The sequence below is a fragment of the Sabethes cyaneus genome, chromosome 3 (genome assembly GCF_943734655.1).
Source record: "Sabethes cyaneus chromosome 3, idSabCyanKW18_F2, whole genome shotgun sequence".
NCBI lineage: Eukaryota > Metazoa > Arthropoda > Insecta > Diptera > Culicidae > Sabethes > Sabethes cyaneus.
In genome coordinates, this window is record NC_071355.1 from 17,888,428 (window position 1) to 17,903,980 (window position 15,553).

Consider the following 15,553-nt stretch of genomic DNA (forward strand, 5'->3'; position numbering starts at 1 on the left):
AGACAGACAGACAGACAGACAGACAGACAGACAGACAGACAGACAGACAGACAGACAGACAGACAGACAGACAGACAGACAGACAGACAGACAGACAGACAGACAGACAGACAGACAGACAGACAGACAGACAGACAGACAGACAGACAGACAGACAGACAGACAGACAGACAGACAGACAGACAGACAGACAGACAGACAGACAGACAGACAGACAGACAGACAGACAGACAGACAGACAGACAGACAGACAGACAGACAGACAGACAGACAGACAGACAGACAGACAGACAGAAATCCATTTTTATAGGTATAGACTAGATGACCCGACAAACTTCGTATTGCCACAAATTAACCTGTGTTGTACATAAATCATAAATCTCGGATGATCTTTGTCACAATCTCGAGTTTTGCAAGCCCCCCAGTGTCACTGGGGTGCCCCACGGTTCACCGGCAACACTCGCGGCCGTCTCGTCCTGAATGATCTAGTGTTACTATAGATAGTTTTTGTGGTCTTGTATTGACTAATGTTTTATGGAAGAGTTTTATGTTCTCGAATTTCTCGAGTTCGATTAGTTTTTGAGTTTCGCAAAAATTTCTGTTTTATTTGTATGAGAGTCCATATCCCCCTACCACAGGGGTGAGAGGTCTCTAACTATCGTAAAATAAATTCAAGACTCCAAAATCTCCCACATGCCAAATTTGGTTCCATTTGCTTGATTAGTTCTCAAGTTATAAGGAAATTTGAATTTCATTTGTATGGGAGCTCCACTCTTAAAAGGGGAAGGGGTTGTAATTCACCATAGAAAAAATTTCTGCCATCTAAAACTCCTACATGTCAAATTTGGTTCCATTTGATTGATTAGTTCTCGAGATAAGAGGAAATTTCCATTTCATTTGTATGGAAGCCCACCCTCTTAAAGGAGAGATGGGCCATAACTCGCTTTCTTGCGTCCAAAACCACTTACATGTCAAATTTGGTTCCATTTGCTTGATTAGTTCTCGAATTATGAGGAAATTTGTATTTCATTTGTGTAGAAGCACCCCCTCTTAAAGTTGGGAGGGGTCCTAATTCACCATAGAAAATATTTTTGCCTCCAGAAACCTCCACATGCCAAATTTGGTTCTATTTGCTTGATTAGTTCTCGAGTTATGAGGAAATTTGAATTTCATTTGTATAGGAGCACCCCCTCCTAAGGTGGGTAGGAGTCCCAATTCATCATAGAAAAAAATTTTGTCTCCAAAAACACCCACGTGCCAAATTTGGTTCCATTTGCTTGATTAGTTCTCGAGTTATGAGGAAATTTGTATTTCGTTTATATAGGAGCCCCCCCCCCTCTTAAAGTTGGGAGGGGTCCTAATTCACCATAGAAAATATTCTTGCCCTAGAAAACTTTCACATGCCAAATTTGGTTTCATTTGCTTGATTAGCTTTCGAGTTATGAGGAAAGTTGTATTTCAATTGTATAGGAGCCCCCCCTCTTAAAGTGAGGAGGGGTCCCAATTCATCATAGAACAAATTTTTGTCTCCAAAAACACCCACGTGTCAAATTTTGTTCCATTTGCTTGATTAGTTCTCGAGTTATGAGGAAATTTGTATTTCGTTTATATAGGAGCCCCCCCCTCTTAAAGTGGGGAGGGGTTCTAATTCACCATAGAAAATATTCATGCCCTAGAAAACTTTCACATGCCAAATTTTGTTCCATTTGCTTGATTAGTTCTTCAGTTATGAGGAAATTTGTATTTCATGTGTATAGGATCCCCCCCTCCTAAAACGGGGAGGGGTCCCAATTCATCATAGAAAAAAATTTTGTCTCCAAAAACACCCACATGCCAAATTTGGTTCCATTTGCTGGATTAGTTCTCGAGTTATGAGGAAAATTGTGTTTCTTTGGTACAGGAGCCCCCCCTCTTAAAGTGGGGAGGGGTCCTAATTTATTATAGAAAATATTCTTGCCCTCGAAAACCTTCACATGCCAAATTTGGTTCCATTTGCTTGATTAGTTCTCGAGTTATAAGGAAATTTGTACGGAAGCCCCCCCCCTTTTAAAGAGGAGAGGAGTTATAAATCCCCTTATAAAGAGGGGAGGGGTCTCAATTTACCATAGAATAAATTCTTGTCACCGAAAACACCCACATGCCAAATTTTGTTTTATTTGCTTGATTAGTTGTCGAGTTATGCAGAAATTTGTGTTTTATTTGTATGGGAGCCCCCCCTCTTAGTGGGGAGAGGGGTTTCTAACCATCACTAAAACCTTTCCTGGCCCCAAAAAACCTCTACATGCATATTTTCATGTCGATTGGCTCAGTAGTTTTCGATTCTATAAGGAACATACGGACAGACAGACAGACAGACAGACAGACAGACAGACAGACAGACAGACAGACAGACAGAAATCCTTCTTTATAGGTATAGATTAGGCATGAAATCGGATTTAAAACCGGATTTGAGGTTTTTATTTTAAATTGGAATTGAATGAGGCTAGGAATTGAAATTGAAATTAAAGCTGAAATCGGATTTGAAAATAAGCTTGAAATGGAACTGAAAATTGAATTTGAAATTGGAATCGAAATTGGATTTCAATGAAATACATGTGAAATTGGGCTTCAAGTCTGAGTTTAAATTTAACTTAAAATTGAACCTAAAGTTAAAATCAAATTAGACTCAAAATTGGGTTGAAATCGGACACGAAATTTACCTTGATATTGATTATTAAGTTAAACTTGAATTTGGAAAAATTTGAACCTGACGCTCAAATTACTTTAAGCCGGATATGGACACTAAATTAGATACGAAGTTTTACTTTAATTTAAGATTGACATTTTTAATTTTATTTTCTTACACGTTTTACCTCTTTTCTGTTCCTCTTTTTCTCTTTTCCGGTATCGTTTTGCTACTTTTTGTCCCGTTTTTTCTCCTTTTCTGTTTCGTTTTTCTGGTTTTTGTACTCACTTTCTTTCCTGTTTTTCTTTTGTGTTCTTTTTCTTGTGTTTTCATGTGTGTGTTTTGTTTCATTGTTCCTTGTTTAATGTTTCATTGTTTCATTGTTTTTCTTCGTTTTCTGGCCCGTTTTTCTAATTTTCAGTTCTATTTACCTTCATGTTTTTCACTTTCTTTTTGTTATATTCTTTCTCGTATTTCGACAATTTTAATCTCATTTTCCCTTTTTTTCGTTTTCAGTTTTCGCTTTTTCTAACTCCTTTTATCTCATTACAGTGTTCATTTTTCGTCGTCGTCGGTTCCGTTTTTACTCTTTTTGATGCTTAATTTTCCCTTTTTTGTTACGTTGATTCTATTCTCCTTTTTCGGTTTTTCCTCATTTTCTTTTCCGTTTTCCCTGTTGTTCTTTTTTTTCTTTTCCCGCATTTGTTCCATCCTTCTCCTTTTATATCTCGTTCAACCTATTTTCCCGTTTTTCTTGTTCTCTTTATCAGTTTTCCTTGCTGCTCATTTCTGTCATGTACTCTTTTTCCGTTTATTCTTAATCTCTTTCGTTTTTTATTTCTATTTTCTTTTTTATCTCTTCTCGTTTCTCCATTGTGCTACTCTCGTATTGTCTTTTTCTCTTTTCTATTTCGTTTATCCTCATTTTATTCGTTTTCATTATCGATTTTTTTATAGTTTTTTCTTTTCTCTTCCGTTTACCTTTTCGTTTACTCTTCTTATTCCATTTTCCCAGTTTTTATCCCAGTCTTAGCTTTCCATTTTTGTATTTAGTTTGACTTTTTTTTTCGTTTCTACTGTCAGTTTTCCTGCGTCATTTCCTTTTCCTTTTCTATTCCCGTTTTTTCGCTGATCTGACTGTTTCGTTCTTCAACTGCTTCTCCTCCTTGGTGTTGCAACACTGCACCCCTTGTTAAAGAAGGCTGGCTGACAGACCCCTGGCCTGACGTTCGCAAAGTGAGCAGACTGACAGACCCTTGGTCTGACGTTTAATGTCATGTACGGAGGAAGGAAAGAGTGTAAACAAAGTGATAAATAATTCTAGCAAGTACGTTGTACAAGAATTAAAGTTTAACAAATAGAATTTACTGATTAGCCAGGAAAAAATAGAGTGCGGTATAGTGTTTCCGATGGAAAAAGATAGACCTGTAAGTAAAATAATGAAATTGACGGTGAAACGATTATAATTAAAGTTATACTTACCTGTAGAACGCAATTCCTGTACAATTGAAGGTTACCCAGCTAGCATCAACTCGTATATCAATGTACGAAAACTATCGTAAATATCTCCTAACAAACTCGAAATCGTAACTAAAGATGGATAAAGTGGGATCAAGTTGATTTTTTGTCGTATATAATGATAATGATTTTCAGCACAAAATCGTAGAGTAGTACGGAGCGACTCGCGCTTAATCGGATATTATCGTATATAAATACTTATATAGTCGTAACGCTCAAAATTATTCGTAATCACGTATATCGCCTCCAAAATAGTACGGATATGCCAATTTTGCGCATGAAATACGATTTATTTAGCATGTATATCTGTTCGTAATGATGATTTTTGCCTTTTTTATACATATGAAAATGCTAGCTGGGTAGCTAGAGGAAACATTTTTACCTGTGAAACCAATCATGTAATTTGCTGAAAAATAAGATTAGATTTAGAAAATACTTACCATAATACCTACCTTTTCTATCCGGAGAACCTGGAAATAAACAAAGCTGTTCATTGATTAGTGATAGCGTAAAGTAATAGAGGAAAGCGAAGGAAGATAGAGGATTATTAGAACCACTTCTTGTGAGTATACTGCAGAATTAGATTAATGATGTCAAACTAATAAATAAATTATTATAGTTTGAGCGACACAAAATAAAGGTCTGCTACAAAAAGGGTTTCTTTCGAAACACTTGGTCCTAAGCATTCACACGCAACAGCTCTAACGTCGTCCTCCGAAGTGTTTGAGTGGAAAGCGGAGAGGTAAATCCAAAAAACATTATCAATCTCATTCTTATCATCACATCATTATTGGTACTCTACGACCAGGAAGCGTGAACGTTGAAAGAGAGCGACCGTCGAGCTATTGGTGTTTTTGATCGTAAAATCCTGCGATCAATTCTTAGCGGCATATTAGAAGATGGAGTGTGGCACAGGCACATGAACCACAACATTTACCAAGTATATAAAGATGCCTCCCAGAAAATACCACGAGGTATGATGCTGGCCTATCAAGCCAGTCGTCATATGTTCGAATCTCGACTGGGAGAGGCTGTTAGAGTCAATAGGATCGAAGCAACTGGCCCTGCAATTGTCCTGTACTCTAAGAGCTGGCTGCGAAGTCTGTCGTTTAAAAACAGAAGGTCAAGTTTCGATAACGGAATGTAGCACCTAGGCTTTGCTTTGCTTTACTTTACAAAGATGCGAATATTTTGAAGCGAACAAAACACGCAGGTTACAGTGGGCTGGCCACGTAGCAAGGATGCCGGATGAAAGAACAGCGAAAAACATACTTAGTAGAAAACCCGCCAGAGGTCATCCATCTCTAGGCAGACCCCGTCCCACTTTGAATGAGAGCTGTTGTCGAGGATGCTAGAACAGCGGTTGTTAAGGACGACTGGAGAGTCCCATTTCAAGTCTAATTTCATATCTAGTTCCCTTTTTGCCCCATCTTTCTCCTTTTACATCCCGTTTGATGCCTTTTTCCAGTTTTTCTCGTTTCCTCGATCGGGTTTCTTTTTTCTCTCACACTATACTTCTTTTCCTTTTTAGTTTCCTTTGTTGTCTGTTCTGTTTCCCCTTTCTTGTCTCGTTCTTTCTGTTTTTCTTTCTCGTTTTCCCACCGTTTCTGTCACGTTTTATTTTATTTTTTTATGCTTTGCTTTACAAAGATGCGGATATTTTGAAGCGAACAAAACACGCAGGTTACAGTGGGCTGGCCACGTAGCAAGGATGCCGGATGAAAGAACAGCGAAAACAATACTTAGTAGAAAACCAGCCAGAGGTCATCCATCTCTAGGCAGACCCCGTCCCGCTTTGGATGAGAGCTGTTGACGAGGATGCTAGAACAGCGGGTGTTAAGGACGACTGGGGAGTCCGATTTCAAGTCTAATTTCATATCTAAATTCTAATCCAATTCCAGCTTGGATCCAGTCCAGTTACATCTGAAAGTCCGGAATTTTCAACCTAATCGGTCGAAGTTTCCCTAGTGGTAAATAGAGTATGGTCCAATCAAATTGGATTGGAGATCTACAATGAACAGTGAAAATTAAGATAATTCCCGTTTAGGTCAGTGAAAATCTCATTGACAGACAAGTCACAGATTTATTAAATCCGCTTTCGGTCAACCGACAGCCACCAGGTCAAGTCCAAGTTTCACAAGCTTTCCGTTGACAAACACCGGCTCCGAGACGGCAACAGATCATGACTAATTCAGCGGACTAATTCGAAACAAATTTAAACCATCAACAGCAATTGTGGGTTGTTTAGAGAGGATTTCGTTCCAAATATTTGCACGTCCGCGGTCGTAATTTTTCTTTTCGATTTTACTTGCTAATACGTTCGCTTCAATCCGCAATAAATCTTCTTCCGAGCTCTTTGCAATTCGAAAAGCACTGGCTGCGCAGGGCGGAAGTTTTCATCTGCGCCCCATCAAAGACACACGCCAACGGCGGCGAAAGGAAGTAGGTCTACGCATTAGGAGGAGCTCTGCTTTAGTTTAGTTAGATTGAACGTTCCGAGCGTGTGAGTCCCCCTTTTAATCACAAACCCCACGGCAAGGTTTGGTGTATCGTGAGGCACGCTGACGCTTTTCATTATCTTCGCGCTCCCCGTCTGTAGAGCTTTCGATTACAACAATGTTGTGTGGAATAGTTGATTTAATTAGGAGTGCGTGTGGCATTTTGCTTCCTATGGCCCTCACCTACGCTGCGTGTCAGTGTGCACAGTATTCAGGACAACCGGCAAAAAGTGTGCTTTATGGTGGCTAAGCCACATCCCAGCTACCTGCAAATATCTTCTGAGAAACACTATTGCAACTTTCTTCTAAGCCATGATCAGCCCGGTGTGAAGACAAGACAATGGTGGTACGATTATTTCTACTATCGTAATTTATGTTTTTTGACATTTCATCCAAGCAGGCAGACACAGGCGAAAGCTCTATTAACCTTAATAGAGTTTTAATGATTAACCCCAGCAGACTTGACTCGCCATAATACCAATCAATGAGGCGCGTGTGGGAGGGAGTTTCAGAACGCAAACTCGATCACGTCACGTTGGCCACTCTGGCTCTCATTTCGAAAAACCCGCGTGATGACTCATCAGTCATCACACAGCAGTTGACGCATCGATGTCGATCGAGTCACGGCATCGAATCGGAAACGAGTGCAAGCGAACGTTGTTGTTGTTGTTGTGCGCCGGTTATTACCGCCCCGGTAGTGGAGTATAGAGTGGAGAGAGATTTGAGCGAGTCGACACCAAACGAACCCCCAAATTTGGAAAACAACACGGGCAAGAAAAGGAAATCTTTCACGGTCAATGCGTTTGAAAGGTTGCTCGCTTGCTCGCTCACGAACTCATGGCTGGGATTTCTTTTATGTATTTTGTTTTTTTTTTGCTGCTCGTGGCGGAAGGTGGAAAATCTCCTTCAAATCCCACTAACGAGGTATGGTGTTCTTTCACACGCTCGAAACGACTTCATCTATAGGTTGACAATCTTGTTTTAAACGGCACTAACGAATGAACTAATTTAGCGGCGAAACTTTTATTACTTATTACAAAATTATCGGCAGCTATATTTAAAATTGAAAAGCTTTCTTTAAAATTGAACTGGAAATTGGACTCAAAATTGGATTTCAAAAGAGTTGAAATTGGAGTTGCATTTGAAATTAAACTTAAAATTAGAATGCAAATTATACTAGAATTTGAACTAGAAAGCAGAGTCTAAATTTGACTTAACATTGAAATTATATTATAGACTTGAAATTGTGCATAACACATGCAATTGGACTTGAATTTGGACATGGGCACGAAGTTAGACACGAAGTTTTACTTTAAATTAGAATTAATATATTTCGTTGCACTCTCTAGCACGTTTTACTCCTTTTCTGTTCGTTTATTTCTCTTTTCCGAATCTGTTTTTCTACTTTTTGTTCCGTTTTTTCTTCTTCTTTGTATCGGTTTTCCGGTTTTCGCTTTCATTATTCTTCTTTTTTCTTCAATTTATTTTCCTTTTCACTTGCTTTTCATTTTTTCTGTCCCGTGTTTTTTGCTCCATTGTTCCACTTTTTTTTATTTCCTGTCCCATATTTTTTTATTTACGGTCCTGTTTATCCTCTTGTTTTTCTCTGTAATATTCGTTTCAGACGAAAACCTTTGCTTTGGCTTTAATATTATTTGTAACCAATGGCCCTTTTAAAGGCCACAATGGAGTTAAAGTAAGATTATTGAAACATGTCAAGCTACGCGTAATCATATTTAATAATATAATCTGTGGGCTGGCCATTCATTACTATTTCAACCTTTATGATGCACACAAGGTATTTTTAAAACAAATTTCTATATCTCAATGGTTGTAGGCGTTGTACTTATGAACCCCCGTCCACGTATTTTCAAAGCCACCATTGCATTCAATGAAGAATTGAATTTCTTTGGTACATTTTACCGTTTTTTTATTTCTTATGTTTTTCTGTTCCTTTTCCCGTTCCCTTTTTGCCCCATCTTTCTCCTTTTACATCCCGTTTGATGCCTTTTTCCAGTTTTTCTCGTTTCCTCGATCGGGTTTCTTTTTTCTCTCACACTATACTTCTTTTCCTTTTTAGTTTCCTTTGTTGTCTGTTCTGTTTCCCCTTTCTTGTCTCGTTCTTCCTGTTTTTCTTTCTCGTTTTCCCACCGTTTCTGTCACGTTTTATTTTATTTTTTTTTGGTAAAGGAAGCAATCGTCAGATGCGAAGAATGATTATTTGACTGAAGTTTGTTTGGAGCGTCTTACTAGAATACGAAACCTGAAAGTAAATGAAAAGAAAACTTTCCAATTAAATTCTACTAGGTATATTTCTTCGCGACAGATACGTATTTCGCCTACGACTTGCAGGCTTCATTAGTGTCTGTTTTCGAGCTACAGACACTGATGAAGCCTGCAAGTCGTAGGCGAAATACGTGTATGTCGCGAAAAAATATACATAGTAGAATTTAATTGGAAAGTTTTCTTTTTATTTAATTTCAATGATCATTTGGAAGAACTGGAAAATTTCGAGATAGACCAAAAATATGTTGGGTTGTGCAATGGCAGGCAGGGCTCGCACCCACGCCCTTTTGGTTGATACCCGAATGTTTTACTAACTAAACTACTGCCACCCGTTATATTAGTACTGACCCATCTTCCTTCGTGTTCTCTCTTTGTCTCGTTTGCCTAGTTTTCTCTCTCGTTTTTCCTTTTTTCTGCTCACTGTTTTCTCTTTCACTTCTTTGTTTTGCAGATTTCTGTTCCTCATTTTCAGGTCCATTTTCCTCTTTTCCAGTTTCATTTTTTGATTTCTGTCCCATTAAATCTTTTTATTAATATCTTTTTTGTTTTCGTCTGTTCCGTTATTCCTAGGGTGACCATACGCCCTGATTTACCAGGACTTGTCCAGTTTTAGCGTGCGTTATCCTGGTGTCCTGGTGTAAACCATACAGTGAAAAATTCGGATTTTGAAAATGAAATCCAGCTTTACAGAAGAAATTGAAATACTAATGTTTTTAAAGTCCTGTTTTGTCCGTCTCTCGAGAAACAAACGATCTTGTCTTCATAAATATTTCGATGCCCGATTTTACATTTTTCGTTTCGTAATTGTAGCATACTTTCAACTGTATTTTTTTCGTTGTTTGAATCACCGTGCGATTATAATTCAGGGTTTTATTGATTTTTCTCGGTGAATCGAATAACTCGCAAGTTAATTTTATGCACTACGCGTTTCACAGTATCAACACTATGAGCACAAACTATACAGACAACACGCGAACGATTTTTCCAGGTACCAGAAGGGACGTGAGAAAGTCACTCACCGTCCCTTCACAAGAACTCATTTGTTTCACTATTTAAGTTCACCGGTAGGTTATCTAGCAACACCAAACAAACGTTTTTGGTAACCATGTGAAAAAAAAAACAAGTTTGTTTTGCAAATCCAAGGCAGTAAACAATTTATTTTTAGCGAATTTCGTAAGGCCGGCTACGTATTTGTTGAAATAGTTAGTAGGTATTGCTCTATATCGAACGATATATCCTATCAACAGAAATTGAAAAAAAGGCTATACAATTTCAAAACAGATTCGGTCAGATTGGATTGGGTGTTGCAGTCGTTGAAGATGTGATGAATTCGGCGTTGTCCGTTACAATGTGGATGGTGGGCATCAGGCAGTGACCGATTTACTGGTGTCAAGCAGCAGGTCTGGAGTACATACACACTTTTTTGTACCAAAGGTGCAACGACCGAGCATCTTTAATATTCGATCCCAATCAAGAAATATTCCAGTTGTGACCGGTTGTAAAGATCTTTAAAACGTAAACATAACGCTGCATATTTTGTCCCGTCCTGTACCGGATGAATTGCCAAAGATTTACACTATACTGGGTGAAGATTACGATGAACGAGTACTGTCTTCGATTACCACGGAAGTGTTGAAAGCGGACCTAGTTCAGTTCGATGCCAGCTAGTTGATCACACAACGAGAAATGATTTCGCAGAATGTTTTTGATGATCTCACCGAACATACCACAAAGTTTGGTATTCTAGACGACATTTCCATTACTTATTTGGTATTTGATTTTAGGCAAGAAATTTACCCAAGCGATAAACAGAAATGAAACAAGTTGCCTAACAGGAAACTTAAAAAATTCGTTTCTTGGTCGAGAAAGCCGAACAGGATAAAGAAAGCTGCTTTCGTGCCGAAAGAGGAAGATGTCGAAGCAGCGGCTTTATTGGCTGAATCTTCTGGCGAGAGCAGTGACGGTTTGATAGAGCTGCAAAGAATTCAAGCTGCAGAGGATATCGCGAGGCGTTGCCTTTCTGCCAGCCGTGTAAACGACACTGCTTAATTTGCTGTCAGTTTTTGAATAGTTTAAATGATTTACTTGATGATTTAAGATATTTGGTAATGATTACTAAAAAAACAGTTTTACTTATATAAGACACATTCCAGCGTTACGGAACACAATTACCACCCATTGTTACCTTGTGAATCGCCTCCTGTTTCACCAAGTTTTTGGCAAATCTATACCTATAAAGAAGGATTTCTGTCTGTCTGTCTGTCTGTCTGTCTGTCTGTCTGTCTGTCTGTCCTGTGTTCCTTATAGAATCAAAAACTACTGAACCAATCGGCGTGAAAATTTGCATGTAGAGGTTTTTGGGGCCAGGAAAGGTTTTAGTGATGGTTAGAGACCCCTCCCCCCACTAAGAGGGGGGGCTCCCATACAAATGAAACACAAATTTCTGCATAACTCGAGAACTAATCAAGCAAATAGAACCAAATTTGGCATGTGGGTGTTTTCGGTGACAAGAATTTATTCTAGGGTAATTTGAGACCCCTCCCCTCTTTATAACGGGAATTATAACTCCTCTCCCCTTTAAGAGGGGGGGTTTCCATACAAATTTCCTCATAACTCGAGAACTAATCAAGCAAATGGAACCAAATTTGGCATGTGAAGGTTTTCGAGGGCAAGAAAATTTTCTATGTTGAATTAGGACCCCTCCTCACTTTAAGAGGGGGGGCTCCTGTACAAATGAAATACCAATTTCCTCATAACTCGAGAACTAATCAAGCAAATGGAACCAAATTTGGCATGTAGGTGTTTTTGGAGGCAAGAATGTTTTCTATGATGAAAAAGAACCTCTCCCCACTTTAGGAGGGGGGGCTCCTATACAAATGAAATACAAATTTCCTCATAACTCGAGAACTAATCAAGCAAATAGAACCAAATTTGGCATGTGGGTGTTTTCGGTGACAAGAATTTATTCTATGGTAAATTGAGACCCCTCCCTCTTTATAAGGGGAATTGTAACTCCTCTCCCCTTTAAGAGGGGGGGCTTCCACACAAACTTCCTCATAACTCGAGAACTAATCAAGCAAATGGAACCAACTTTGGCATGTGAAGGTTTTCGAGGGCATGAAAATTTTCTACGGTGAATTAGGACCCCTCCCCACTCTAAGAGGGGGGGCTCCTGTACAAATGAAATACAAATTTCCTCCTAACTCGAGAACTAATCAAGCAAATAGAACAACATTTGGCATGTGGGTGTTTTTTTTGGTGATAAGAATTTATTCTATGGTGAATTGAGACCCCTCCCCTCTTTATAAGAGGAATTATAACTCCTCTCCCCTTTAAGAGGGGGGACTTCAATACAAATTTCCTCATAACTCGAGAACTAATCAAGCAAATGCAACCAAATTTGGCATGTGAAGGTTTTCGAGAGCAAGAAAATTTTCTATGGTGAATTAGGACCTCTTCCCACATTAGAAGGGGGGGCTCCAATACAAATGAAATACAAATTTCCCCATAACTCGAGAACTAATCAAGCAAATAGAACAAAATTCGGCATGTGGAGGTTTTTGGAGGCAAAAATATTTTCTACGGTGAATTAGGATCCTTCCACACTTCAAGAGGGGGGGCTTCTACACAAATGAAATACAAATTTCCTCATAATTCGAGAACTAATCAAGCAAATGAAACCATATTTGGCATGTGGGTGTTTTTGGAGGCAACCATTTTTCCCATGATGAATTAGGACTTCTTACCTTTTTAGAAGGGGGGGGGGCTCCCATTCAAACGAAATACAAATTTACTCATAACTTTAGAAGTAATCAAGCAAATGGAACCAAATTTGGCATGTGAGAGTTTTAGATGGCAGAATTTTTTTTCTGTGGTGTATTACGACCCCTTTCCCTTTTAAGAGGGTGGGCTCCCATACAAATGAAATACAAATTTCCTTATAATTTGAGTACTAATCAAGCAAATGGAACCAAATTTAGCATGTAGGAGATTTTTGAGTCTTGAATTTATTTTATGATATTTAGAGACCTCTCACCCCTGTGGTAGGGGGATATGGACTCTCATACAAATAAAACAGAATTTTTTGCGAAACTCAAAAACTAATCCAACTCGAGAAATTCGAGACTCTTCCATAAAACATTAATCAATAACAAGACCACAAAAACTATCTATAGTAACACTAGATCATTCAGGACGAGCCGGTCGCGAGTGTTGCCGGTGACCCGCCGTCGGAAGCGCCGCCCACTGGGGGGCTTGCAAAACTCGAGAAGTGACAAAGATCATCCGAGATTCATGATTTATGTACAACACAGGTTAATTTGTGGCAATACGAAGTTTGTCGGGTCAGCTAGTATCTTATAAAATAATCGTTTAAAGAGTACTTTATCTTCCACTAGAATGCCAGGGATTTGATGAAACAGGAACCGATCTGCATAGTAGGGATAGTGTCCCGTAACGCTGGAATGGGTCATAAGAGTATGGCAAACAATATTCGCTTGCAAAGCCAATTAAACCCATCTGAAAGCTGCGCTTTGGTTTATAAGTAGCTTCTGCGATAAAAATTTAATATGCATTTGCTGCTAATATCAGATAAAGTAGAACTTATTAAAAATAAAAATGATTTTTATCTTCCAAGTTTTTGTTTCTATTCCAGTGTAATAAAACATCAATCAATAAATTAATCCTGACAGTCATCAAGCGGTAATCTTTGGATTCTGCAGTACAGACTGCAAATGCCATTGCTGCATATGGGCAAGAAATTTGCTGGTGCGGGTCCATATCCAAGTTTCAGGTGCTGGCCTTGCCACTCATAATTACGCTTTTAGCAGATCACTTTCGTATTTTTCCGAGGCTTTCTGTCAAAACTACGTCGATGAAGCGGTGGGTGTGGTGAGTGGAAGAAGTTCGTTGATCCAGGAGCTTGTGGTGATTGCTAGCAGAAAGCATATTGTTATGGATTACCTGCTTTTTTATATTTATATTTTCTATGCTCATTTTAGATTTTCTGAAGCTCTACATGGAATTGTTATATTTACACTGGTTAAAAAACCGTGAGAATAACCACATTTTAAGATCATGCAAAATTTTATTTTATCAATTGCTTACCTTGTCTTTTCGTAAACAATTGCGTCAACTTTGCACAAATGAACTGACGAACAATCATGTAGGTTATCGGGTTGCTGAGTTTTATGCGCAGGCGAATTTCCAAAATTCTAGTAGAGCAAAAGAGACAGATAGTGTTTGAGTGCCATATGGATACGTAAGATCCGTGAGATGTGCAAGGGACGAGATTCACTCACTTCAAATGAAACTGGTCCCTCAAATTGTATGCTTTTTGTTCCACGCGTGGTGTCTGTATAGTTTGTGCTATGAGCGTCTCGTACTGATTAGTACAAAGAAGATGACTGAAATAAACATAGTAGGCTGAAAGTTTTCTTGACTATTCAAGGTTTCTTCGCAATCCAGCTTTCCACGAGCGATAATGGCGGATATTGAGCACAAGTGGGCACAATCTTTTGACATTCATTGGAGGAGCGTCGAGTTCGCCCTGACGGAGTTACTATGGATACATTCATGATTGTTTGTTGTTCGAGTGTAAAAATGTAAACATTGTTTAATTTTGCAGATCAGCTGAAGTGGAACATAACCAAACGGATTCAAACTTTTCTAGTGGTTTGCGGCCATAATTTGCTGAAGGCACTGGGTCAGAATACTTTTTCACAATCGTGCGAATTAAACATTCGAAACATTACACATTAACGCAAACATTAACTTCATGTTGGTCGAGCCGTTGTCAAGTTTGCTCTCGAACAGCGTCTCGACTTGATAAGAAACTTTCCGTTGCGTATTTGGACATTCTCCCTGAAATTTGCGAAAACTGGAAAGCCACAATCCATAAAACTTGTTGTCCGGTCCCGCCTAACGTAGTTCTACGCCAGCAACAATTTTTGTGTTTTTTTATTTTCCGGCTCTTCCGTTTTTTTTTCTTTTTCGTTACGTTTTTCGTCCAGTTTGTCCTCATTTTCTTTCTCGTTTCCTTCGTTTTTTTTCAATCGTTTTTCCTTCTTTTTTTTTCCATTCTCCCTCTCTTTATGTCCAGTCTCTTTTTTTCGCCTCGTTTTTCCTTCTTTTCTCTCGATTTCTTCCTCTTCTTACGTACCGTTTTCTCCCCCCCCCATTGTGTCACGATGTAACGTAGGACTGTAACATATTACCACAAGGTAAGGTGTCATTCTTTGAAATCTATTCACGAAAAGTGGTCAGGAAAAACAAGAAATACGAGTCAGTAAATGGGAAAAACTGAATTGAAAGAAGGAAAAGATAGTAGTAGTAGTAGTAGTGGAAAGCCACCATCAGTTCAAGGACTTGCCAATGTATGTGGGTAGAATTACAGTAGATCCAAATTTGATTATCCAATGAATTTCACACTAATGCTGTTACAGAAGGGCCCAAAGGGATTGGGCGGACCCACAAGCAGAGGCACTTGTGCGCATTCCGGGGTTATAAGAGTCGCCTTCCAGCATTAGGATTCTTACATGTAATAATCACTTTTGCTGTATCAATTTTAACCCACGTGATGATTTGT

At 38.8% G+C, this 15,553-nt stretch overlaps 1 pseudogene; it reads left to right on the plus strand.

Moving 5' to 3' along the window:
• Window positions 1-11,016, plus strand: part of LOC128739327 (protein l(2)37Cc-like) — a 43,524-nt pseudogene extending 32,508 nt beyond the window's left edge.
• The last annotated feature ends 4,537 nt before the right edge of the window (window positions 11,017-15,553 follow it).